General features: G+C 48.0%; 1 pseudogene; it reads left to right on the top strand.

The window, feature by feature from the left end:
* Positions 1-1,319: 1,319 nt before the first annotated feature.
* Positions 1,320-9,891, top strand: LOC147645113 (uncharacterized; annotated as a pseudogene).
* The last annotated feature ends 540 nt before the right edge of the window (positions 9,892-10,431 follow it).

The raw sequence follows: 10,431 nt of genomic DNA, 5'->3' as shown, positions 1-10,431 counted from the left end.
TAGGCAGTCGCGTTCTGCAGCAATCGATTTGATTCACTCTCAAAATAATGATCGCGACAGGGCAAGGGTAACTGAAGCGCGTTTACAGCTTGAAGCAGATCAAACCCTGCAATACAATCGTCTTGCATTCAGATATAATCCAACTGTTGATTATAGCTCGAATCGCAATGTCGTTATTGGCCAGATGCATCAGGTCTGCATATACTGTCAGGCTCTCAAATTCAAAAACGAACCAAAAGGATTGTGTTGCGCTTCCGGGAAAGTGAAATTGCCTCAACTTGAAGCACCACCAGAGCCTCTGCACTCTCTATTCGCTGGATCTACTGCAGAATCGAAGCATTTCCTGTCGAACATTAGGAATTACAACTCTTGCTTTCAAATGACGTCATTTGGTGCGGAAATTATAACTGCGCAATTCATGCCAACTTTTAAAATCAAAGGACAAATCTATCATAAAGCCGGTTCCCTGCTTCCGTTCCAAGACAGCGAACACAAATTTCTTCAAATGTACTTCATTGGTGATGATGGAGATGAAGTAGATGCACGTTATGGAATCAATAAATCGCTGAAGAGGCCAATTATTTCGCAGCTACAGAATCTTTTTCACGAACGGAACAATTTGGTGCGTTTATTCAAAACAGCAATCGATATGATGCCTTCGGATACCCATAAAATTGTCATTCATGCAGACAAAACGCCTGCTGGAGAACATATCAGGAGATATAATGCTCCAACTATAGACGAAGTGGCAATTGTCATAGTCGGGGATCAGTTTCAACCTCGAGATATTGTTCTCCATCGACGAAACGATCGATTGGTAAACGTCGCAGAAACTCACCGTTGTTACGATGCTTTGCAGTATCCACTAATCTTCTGGGATGGTGCCGATGGATACCATTTCAATGTGACTTATTTCTTATGCGTTCAACCACAATATGCCATAGAGAAACGTGGCAGTCCATTTGGAGAATGGTCAACGTGTCTATTTCACAGAAAAAAATGTGCAAGAAAGAGTCCTGAATCGGCCAGCGACAACTCTGACTGCCTTCTTCACCTTATGCTAGGAAGATGATTTTGCCAGAACCTTATATATATATATAAATTCCAAAATACAAAAGAGTTGTAATTTCAAATTAAAATAAAAATTAGTCCTGTATTTTAATTACGCCCGATTCCGTGAATCCGTTTGGGAAGATCCCAGTCCGCATCTTCGCGACCCTCTCCGCCTAACTGAAAGTCCACTGCTGTCTGCTCAAGAGCAAACAGCTTTAAATACGAGCCCAGCTCCATCGTCAAGGCTCACTCGGTCGACCACAAAAATGGCTCAAACCGCCATCGACATTGCGTTGAGGAAGTTTATTGCCACGACAGATCGTGTGAGTCAATTTGAGGCAAAGATCCAACCTCTAGACGCCCCAGAAACCACCCAGCCCTCTCCTACCACGTGTCAAGTGCGTCGCGACAAAATTCGGGCTTTGTGGGAAAAGGTGGAGAAGAGTTACGAGAGCTGCTCCGAACTGCTCTCCGTGACCGACGACGGCGCGGACACTTCAACGGTGTTAGAAACTAAGTATAGCTACTGCTACTCCGTTTATTCCAGGTGTGTGGCCCAGCTGCAGGAGATAATAGAACGGGGCGCGGCCCAGCCAACTCTAGCTTCCAGCAGCGTCCACACACCCCCTTCCACCGGGTGTCGTTTACCACCGGTAGACACCGAGGTGTTTGCGGGCGATTATTTTCGTTGGCCCACGCTTAGAGACCTTTTCACGGCGGTATATATTCATAACCCTCGTCTCACCACGGTGGAGAAATTGTTCCACCTACTCTCCAAAACCACTGGCGAAGCACACGCCATTGTTTCCAAGGCCCCGCTCGCCAATCAAGGTTTCATCTCGGCGTGGCGAAGCCTCACCGACCGCTTCGAAAATCGAAGATTATTGGTAAACAGCAAGTTGAAAATCCTCTTCAACATCCAGGCTGACCCTCAAGAATCGGGAGTCTCGCTGAAAGAGCTGCAAAGCACCATCCAAAGCTGCCTCACCGCCCTACAGATGTCCTCCATTCAAGTTGAGGCTTGGGATTGTCTTTTGGTGTATATGGTTTCCTCAATGCTTCCCAAAGTAACCCTTTCTCTGTGGGAACAATCCATCCACAATAAAGACAAAATTCCAACTTGGAACGAGCTAGACGCGTTTCTAACCGAACGCCATCGTACGCTGGAGGCCATCGACGACGTTACGCCTACCAGCTCACGGCATTTTCCGCCAAAGATGGCGACTCCGAGGGCCCCGCGCCCCAAACATTCTTCTGACTCCAACACCCAGAAGGTGTGACCTGTGTTCCAGGGAAAACCACCCCCTGCGAAAATGTCCCCGTTTCCTCAAAATGACCGTAGTCGAACGATCAAATATCGTACGAAGAAAGCAACTCTGCTTGAATTGTTTGGCACGAGGCCATCAGCAGCGGGATTGCCCCAGTGTTAACTCCTGCCTTACATGCCGCAAACGGCATCACACCCTGCTGCATCCCAGAAACTGTTCCTCCAGTGTTCAGATTGCTCCTGAACCTTCCAGCCCAGTAACCGCACCGATCCAAAGGATATCCGCGTTCTCCACGCGAATCACTTCTCCCAATGCTTTAAATTACTGGGTACCCTACGACATCAAGAGCAGACGTTCCCGAGGTATTACCCTACCCATGCCGAGTGTGCAGCGGAGTCCATCCGCTTCGAAAATGCCACAAGTTCCTCAGGCTTAGTGCTGAGAAGAGGCTCAGCGCGGTGTCCACCAAACGCTACTGTTCGAACTGTTTGGCCCACGAACATTCCCAAGGCAAGTGCCGCAGTGGTGACCGATGCAAGACGTGCAATCAGCATCACCACACGCTCCTGCATATGCCGGGATATGCACCCCGATCGCCGCATCGGATGACTCCGTGTTCCCAATTCGCGTTAGTTACTGACCGCTCTTCTAAATGATACATTTTTTCCAGTCCGCTTCAAGAAGATGCCACCGATTCGCCCGACGCGAACGCTCTGATCAGAGGTCCAATCCAACCGATTCCCACATCCCGATCGCCGCATCGGATGACTGCGTGTTCCCAATTCGCGTTAGTTACTGACCGCTCTTCTAAATGATACATTTTTTCCAGTCCGCTTCAAGAAGATGCCACCGATTCGCTCGACGCGAACGCTCTGATCAGAGGTCCAATCCAACCGATTCCGAGGTTGCCACCGAACTTCATCCGCTACCGATGCGCCTCTCCCCGGCCCTCCTCAGCCACTCCACGGCCTTCGTCCACCGCTCCTCAGCTGCACTCCGATGCGCATAGGCAATTTCCGCCGCTAGCCAGGACACCCTGCAAAAAGCGGCAGGGGGGGGGGAGGGGGGAGAATGTTCACGTCAGGAGGCCCGCGAGGTCGCGGCGCCGCCTCTGCCCACCGAGATTCCAAAGTTTTGCCGCTCTTGCACTCCCGCAAGTCGGCTCTTCGCGCACTACTCATCGGGCTAGTCTAAGCGCTCCCGCGCCCACTCTTCGATGTTCGCGAACTCCCGCTCCCGAATTCCCGATCTTCGCTCGCTGCTAAGCGAGCTGAGGGACGGCTAGTTCGCGCTCCACTTCGCGGGCCCGCTCTCGCACTGTTAAGCTTAGCTTATCAGTCGGGAGCGCAGCCCTTATGTTTAAGCTAGTTAGTACTATGTATGATGCGTAATAAAGCGGAAGCAATTATTCGAGCTCCACGACGCCCCCTACTCATCATTTTAACCACTACGGATTATCATACTTTCCGACTGAGTCGCGGGAGCTATTTTCCAATACAGGATCTTTAGCGGCAGGATCGCCCCCTACAAACAAATTGAATTATTTTACTTTTTAATAGAATATGAAAAAAGTGAATAAATTGAAATATGAAATCCCTTAATTATGTTTTGTAATTGAATTATTGTTGATTATTCATTGATGAATTGTTAATGAATTGATGATGAAACATCGATGTTTCACCGATGTGTCATCAACAAAACATCGATGAAACATCGATGTGTCATCAACAAAACATCGATGAAACATTGATTGATGATGAATTGTGGATGAAACATCGATGAATTGATGATGTATTGTTGATGAAACATCGATGTGTCATCAACAAAACATCGATAAATTGATGATGAATCATCGATATATTGTTGATGAATTGTTGATGACGTTGTTGATGAAACATCGATTTATTGTTGATAAATTTCTATTGATAACAGCCTATGACATACCCATGTTAAATAAATCAACAGTTTGTATGGCCAGTCATCGATGCATCATCAACAGCACCCCTTTACTGTTGATGAAACGTTGATGAATTACTGATGACAGGTACTGCAGGGTACAATACGAAAAATATATATACACACAGACACACACACTCAAACAATTATAACCTTTTTTTATATATAATTCGAAAAATAATAAAGATATATATATATACACAAAAATACATTTGCACAAACATATGTAATTAAAAAATAATAATAATTCATACATACATATATATTGGGCAAGCTTTGCGCTATTCTGCTCTGAGCATCGATCTCTACAATTGTCTACATACATATATACACACGCCCGCATAAGGGCATATCAAGTAATTATTTGTCTTTCTTTTCGTCTCCTCTTTGTGCCTAGAGTGTGTACTGCACTTATACAGTCCACAGCCGAACAGTGCCGACGAGACAAAATCCGCCACCTACAATTTTTTAAAGAAATAAATTTCGTGAACCAAGGACTTAAAAATTATCCAAATTTTATTTTTACTTTTCTTAATTGCTGCATAACAAGCTACACACGCGTTAGCTAATTTATAGCTGGTTTTTCCAGCTGGTTTGGGTTTTGGCGATATTTTGTTTTTTTTTTTGTTTTTTCGTTTATTTCTTTTTTTTATGTCTTTCTTCGTGCTCATATTCCTTCTGCGATTATCCGTCGTATTCCGGAAGTTAAATCGAGGCTGTCGACTGGAAGCAATTGACAAGTACCGCTCAATAGGTCCATAGCTAATTCCATTAGCTTGGCGAGAAAAGTTTTTTTTAATTGTGTTGCGGTCTCTGTCCCTAGTTTGGTTTGTTGCGCTATTGTAGCCGATTTTTTTTTTTCTCTTTTACTATTGTACCAGTGGGGGCGGAGTTTCAATTTTTTTTCGAATTGAGATTTAGACTGGGTTGTTTATCCTAGTCCAGGCCTTGTCGCAGTGTTTTTTTTTTTGTTTTCTGGTTGAGCGGTGCGTCAGTCAGGCGGTCTCGGTTTTCGTCAGGCCCTAATTGAGCATGCCCATAGAGAAAAAGTCGAAACCGACATCTGCGCCAGGAAAGGAGTCCAAAGCCGACCCATCCACTCCAGTACCGCCTCGCGCTAGGCCAACACCCAAGTCAGTCAGTCCGAAAGAAAGAACCGTATTGTCGGGATCTCCAGGAAGGGAGCTTCCGTCGCCAAGTTCAAAGACCACTCCCCGGATTGTAATTTCCCATCCATTGGCGAAAGCATCCAGCGAATCGTCGATGGCAGTTAAGCCTGAGATCCCCTCCACTTCCGGGAGTGAATTCCTAAGGGTGACACGCGCGGTCAGCAAAAAGATGGCATTCTCCGACCAGCCAACGGCAGCAACCGCAGCTTTACACAAGTTTATTGCGGTCAGCGATCGCGTAAGCCTCTTTGAGGCAAATATTAACACTCCTGGTCAAGCGACACCGTCCTCGCATACACTTTAACTACGCCTCCAACAGGTGCGAGCCTTATGGGAAAAATTCGAAAAAGAATATGAGACCTGCTCCGACTTAATTTCCCTAGAAAGATCCCTCAGCACATTGGCGCTGCTGCAATCAAAATATGATTATTGCTAGTGGCGAAGCAAAGACCATTGTCGCAAAATCCCCGCTGACAAATGACGGTTTCGGTTCAGCGTGGTAGGCTCTTCAAGACCGGTTCCAGAACAAGCGACTTCTAGTCAACAGCCAAGTCAAGCTCCTTTTCAACTTGAGTTCCATTTCCCAAGAGTCGGGACATGCTCTAAAGGAGCTCCAGTTCACGATTCAGGGGTCTTTAACAGTGCCAGCACACTCCCAAATCTCCACAGAGTACAGGGATTGTCTACTGGTCTTCCTGTGCGCAAGCAAATTGCCGAATGCCACCCTGTCCTTATGGGAACAGTCCTTCACTTCAAAATCCGAGATACTAGCTTGGGAGGAAATTAATACTTTCCTGAGTGAGAGGTTTTGGACATTAGAGGCCATCGACGATATGAAACCAACGCAGACATTTCCGGAAAAGCTTCAATCCTTTGAGACAAAGGTCAGCACCAAACAGAGATGCTCCAAGGAGAATCATCCGGTAAGATTGTGCCCGCATTTTCTTGAAATGTCCGTCGATGCGCGTTCCGGGTACATCAAAAAGAAGCAGCTCTGTCTGAATTGTTTGGCGAGAGGCCATCAGCTTCGTGATTGCTCAAGCACTTACAGTTGCTTCACATGCAAGGGGAGGCATCATACGCTGCTGCATCGCGGCCCCCTAAGTTCCGACCATGCGAGTTCCAACTCGCCCTCAAGACCCTCCAGCAGCAATGCATCTGCGAGCACATCAACGGTGCAAAACTACTTCGCCTCCGGCACTACAGCCGTTCTACTGGGCACGGCGATTATCGACGTGTGCCACTTGGGGACTAACTACCGAGAACGAGCCTTAATCGACTCGACTCATTTCCGAACGCCTCTTCAAGATTATTAAGTTGCCATTCCGGAACATCCAGACGCAAGTCTCCGGACTAAACCATTCGGTTTCGGCAAAGTCGACAAGACTTGCAATTTCGCAATCCGCTCCCCTACCAAACCGGGGCTACAATTAGACACCGTAGCCTATGTCCTTCCGGAATTATCGGGCAAATTTCCGTCGCATCCAATTTCGATAAATTCCTTGAAGGACCTGCCCGATCTCCAATGGGCGGACCCCAGGTTCTTTGAAAGTGCCTTGATTGTCATCCTAATCGGGGCCGATATTCTACCGTCAGTGATGATGGGTGGCACGCGAAGAGATATATGCGGCTCACTTCTAGGCCAAGAGACCATCTTTGGGTGGGTGCTAACGGGGCAGATCTCCAGTATGCAGGCCAGCCGAGTCGCATTGTGTGCATTGGACACACTTCTTAGCTAGTTCTGGAAGGTGGAGGATCCACCAATGAAGATGGTAGGGGAGTCGGAGTCTTATTGTGAGACTAATTTTATTCGAACTACGACAAGAGACGCAAGCGGGAGGTACGTGGTCACGCTCCCATTCTGCGACCCTGAAAACTCCGGATCCAATCTGGGATATTCAAGGTCCATTGCGTTGGCTCAGTTTCTTCGAAACGAGAATCGTTTAAAAAGAGACTTTTGCCTAAAATTGCAATATGATAGCGTGATTCAGGAATATCTGGATCTGAGTCATATAAAGGAAGTTTCACCGACTCATAGTTCTCCTACCTATTACCATCCACATCATGCAGTACTTAAGCCCGAGAGCACCACGACAAAGCTTCGCGTTGTATTTAACGCCTCCAGTCCGTCTGCAAATGGAACCAGCTTAAATAATATTCTTCATGCTGGCCCAGTCCTGCAATCCGATTTGACTATCCAGATTTTGAAGTGGCGGTACTTTCAATACGTATTTAGTGCAGACATTACAAAAATGTACCGTCAAATCAGGGTCGATCCGAAGCATATGCCCTTTCAAAGAATTCTGTTCCGAAATAAGGAAGGGGATATCCGAGACTTCGAGTTGCATACGGTTACCTTCGGGGTCAACGGCGCGCCCTTCCTCGCCATTCGAGTGCTAAAAAAACTGGCAGAGGATGTCCAAGGGCTATTTCCAAAAGCCAGCCGGATTCTAAATCAAAACATGTACGTCGATGACGTCTTGGCAGAAGCAAACTCCCTAAATGAAGCCCAAATCTCAATCCAAGAGTTGCAAGAGGCTCTTAACTCCTCGGGTTTCCCATTAAGGAAGTGGACTGCCAACCACAGGTCCATTTTGGAGAATATTCCAGTCGAGCACATCCTTCATAGCGAGTTCCTCGACATCGATGCCGAAACTACGGCCAAGACCTTAGGTATTCGTTGGAAGGCAAGGTCTGATGAATTTTATTTCGTCCCTCCAGAAATAGCACTGGAAACCTCCTACACCAAGCGCGAGGTGTTATCCCAAATTGCGAGGTTGTTTGATCCGGCCGGATGGCTCGCTCCGTTCATCGTGCGCTCCAAGATTTTCATGCAAGAAATTTGGCTGAAAGATCTGGGCTGGGACGATACGCTTCCTAGCGAAATGAGTCAGAGATGGCGATCCTCCTGGAGTATTCCGACCTCAGCCGGATCCGGGTTCTGAGATGGGTCCGGTACCAGCCCGATATAAAAGTTCTGCGATGCATCCCAAAAGGCTTCTCGAGCGGCTATTTACGTGCGCGTCGAGTTTGGGCACGAAACCTTCGCACACCTCCTTACAGCCAAGACACGAGTCGCTCCAGTAAAGACCGTGTCCCTTCCCAGGCTAGAGCTTTGCGGTGCCGTTCTGTTGACCGACATTGTGGCAACGATTCTTCACCATATGCCGACTCCGGTTTCGACATAAGCTGCTGGACCGATTCCACGATCGTGCTGGCCTGGGTACGAAAGCCTGCTTGCAACTGGACCACGTTTGTGGCCAACAGAGTTGCCAAGATAACCCAGGCAATACCAGTCGACTGCTGGGCACACGTTCGATCCGAACAGAACTCCGCCGATTTAGGTAGTCGGACAGTTAACTGTGGTGGCATGGACCTGAGTGGCTGCAAGGGCCACAAGAGCTATGGCCAGTGCAGAGCGATGTGCATCCGAACACAGAGCTAGAGCAGTGGGCGGTCAGGGTGCATTTTAGTAAGGCCCCTTCTGATGAGTTTCTGGAACGCTTCTCGAAGCGTTCTACGATTCTGCAAGCGCTGCCGCAAGGGCTCAATTTCGCCCACTTCACGACTCACGAGTGAAGAATTTCGAGAGGCAGAACGAGCGCTGATCTCCATTGCGCAGCGTAGAGCATACGGCCAAGAGTACAAGTGCTTGCGAGAGAAACGGCCCCTTCCAGTGGCATCTTCAATTGTGAACTTATATCCGTTCATTGACCGACACGGTCTTCTAAGGGCATGTGGGCGCATCACTGCGTCAAAAGCCCTGCAGTACGATGAACGACATCCAATCCCGCTGCCCTACGACGTAGGCAGGCACGCCTTCTCATTCAGTTGACGCACCAGATTACGCTCCAAGGCGGCAGTCTGTAAAGTGTAAATGTGTAAAGTGTGCACAATATATAAGAAAAGACTTTAAACACAGGTGATGGGCGACCGAGAGACCGAGTCTCCTTCTCCAGGCCCTTTACCTACACGGGCATTGATTGTGCTGGCCCTTTCGAAATCAAAAATTATACTGGGAGAGCATGTCTCGTTACCAAGGGATACGTGTGTGTATTCGTGTGTTTCTCTACTAAGGCTTTCCATTTGGAACCCGCATCCGATCTTACAACCGAGAAGTTCCTAGCAGCCTTTGCTCGTTTCGTAGCTAGGCGCGGTTGTCCTCAGCGGGTCCACTCAGACAATGGCAAGACCTTTGTGGGGGCAGCAGCTTTGTTATCAAGGGACTTCCTACAGGCCGTCAAAGAGTCCGTAAATGCAGCATACAGTCCTCAAGCACTAGTATGGCGTTTTATACCACCAGGGGCTCCACACATGGGGGGTCTGTGGGAAGCCGGGGTGAAAAGTTTCAAAGCCCTTTTCTATAAATCCACGGCTACCCGCAAGTACACATTCGAGGAGCTAGCGACTCTTCTTGCGAAGATCGAAGCGTGCCTCAATTCTAGACCCCTCTCCCCCATGTTCGAAGATCCATCCGATTTGCTGGCCCTCACACCAGGCCATTTCCTAATTGGAGGGCCGTTGCTTTCCACGGCTGAGCCCGACATAAAAGGCGAAGCAAAATCGATACTGAATCGATGGCAACATTTGAAGGCCCAACACCAGCAGTTAAGTGCATGATGGAAAGAGGAGTATTTAAAAGAGCTCCACAAACGCAACAAGTGGCAATTTCCGACCACGAATCTCAAAATAGACGATATAGTAGCCGTCAAGGATGACAATCTGCCACCGAACGAGTGGCGGCTCGGGAGAATCGTTTCGATTTGTCCGGGCGCTGACGGCCGAGTTCGAGTGGTGGAGATCCGTACGGCGCGCGGCACAATAAAACGGCCCGTCCACAAAGTCATCCGCCTCCCTGGGGAGAGTAAAGTCCCCTACGTGTCCAATGAGGAAAATATTTCCGTTTCCAACCACATAACCGACTCCCATTAAAGTTTTTCTTTTTCGTTTTCCCGCAGAACAACTCGACATCATGGTGCCGCGTC

This window comes from Drosophila serrata, unplaced genomic scaffold (genome assembly GCF_035046125.1).
Source record: "Drosophila serrata isolate PLE 108 unplaced genomic scaffold, ASM3504612v1 contig_14, whole genome shotgun sequence".
NCBI lineage: Eukaryota > Metazoa > Arthropoda > Insecta > Diptera > Drosophilidae > Drosophila > Drosophila serrata.
This window is presented reverse-complemented; position numbering and strand designations above follow the sequence as displayed.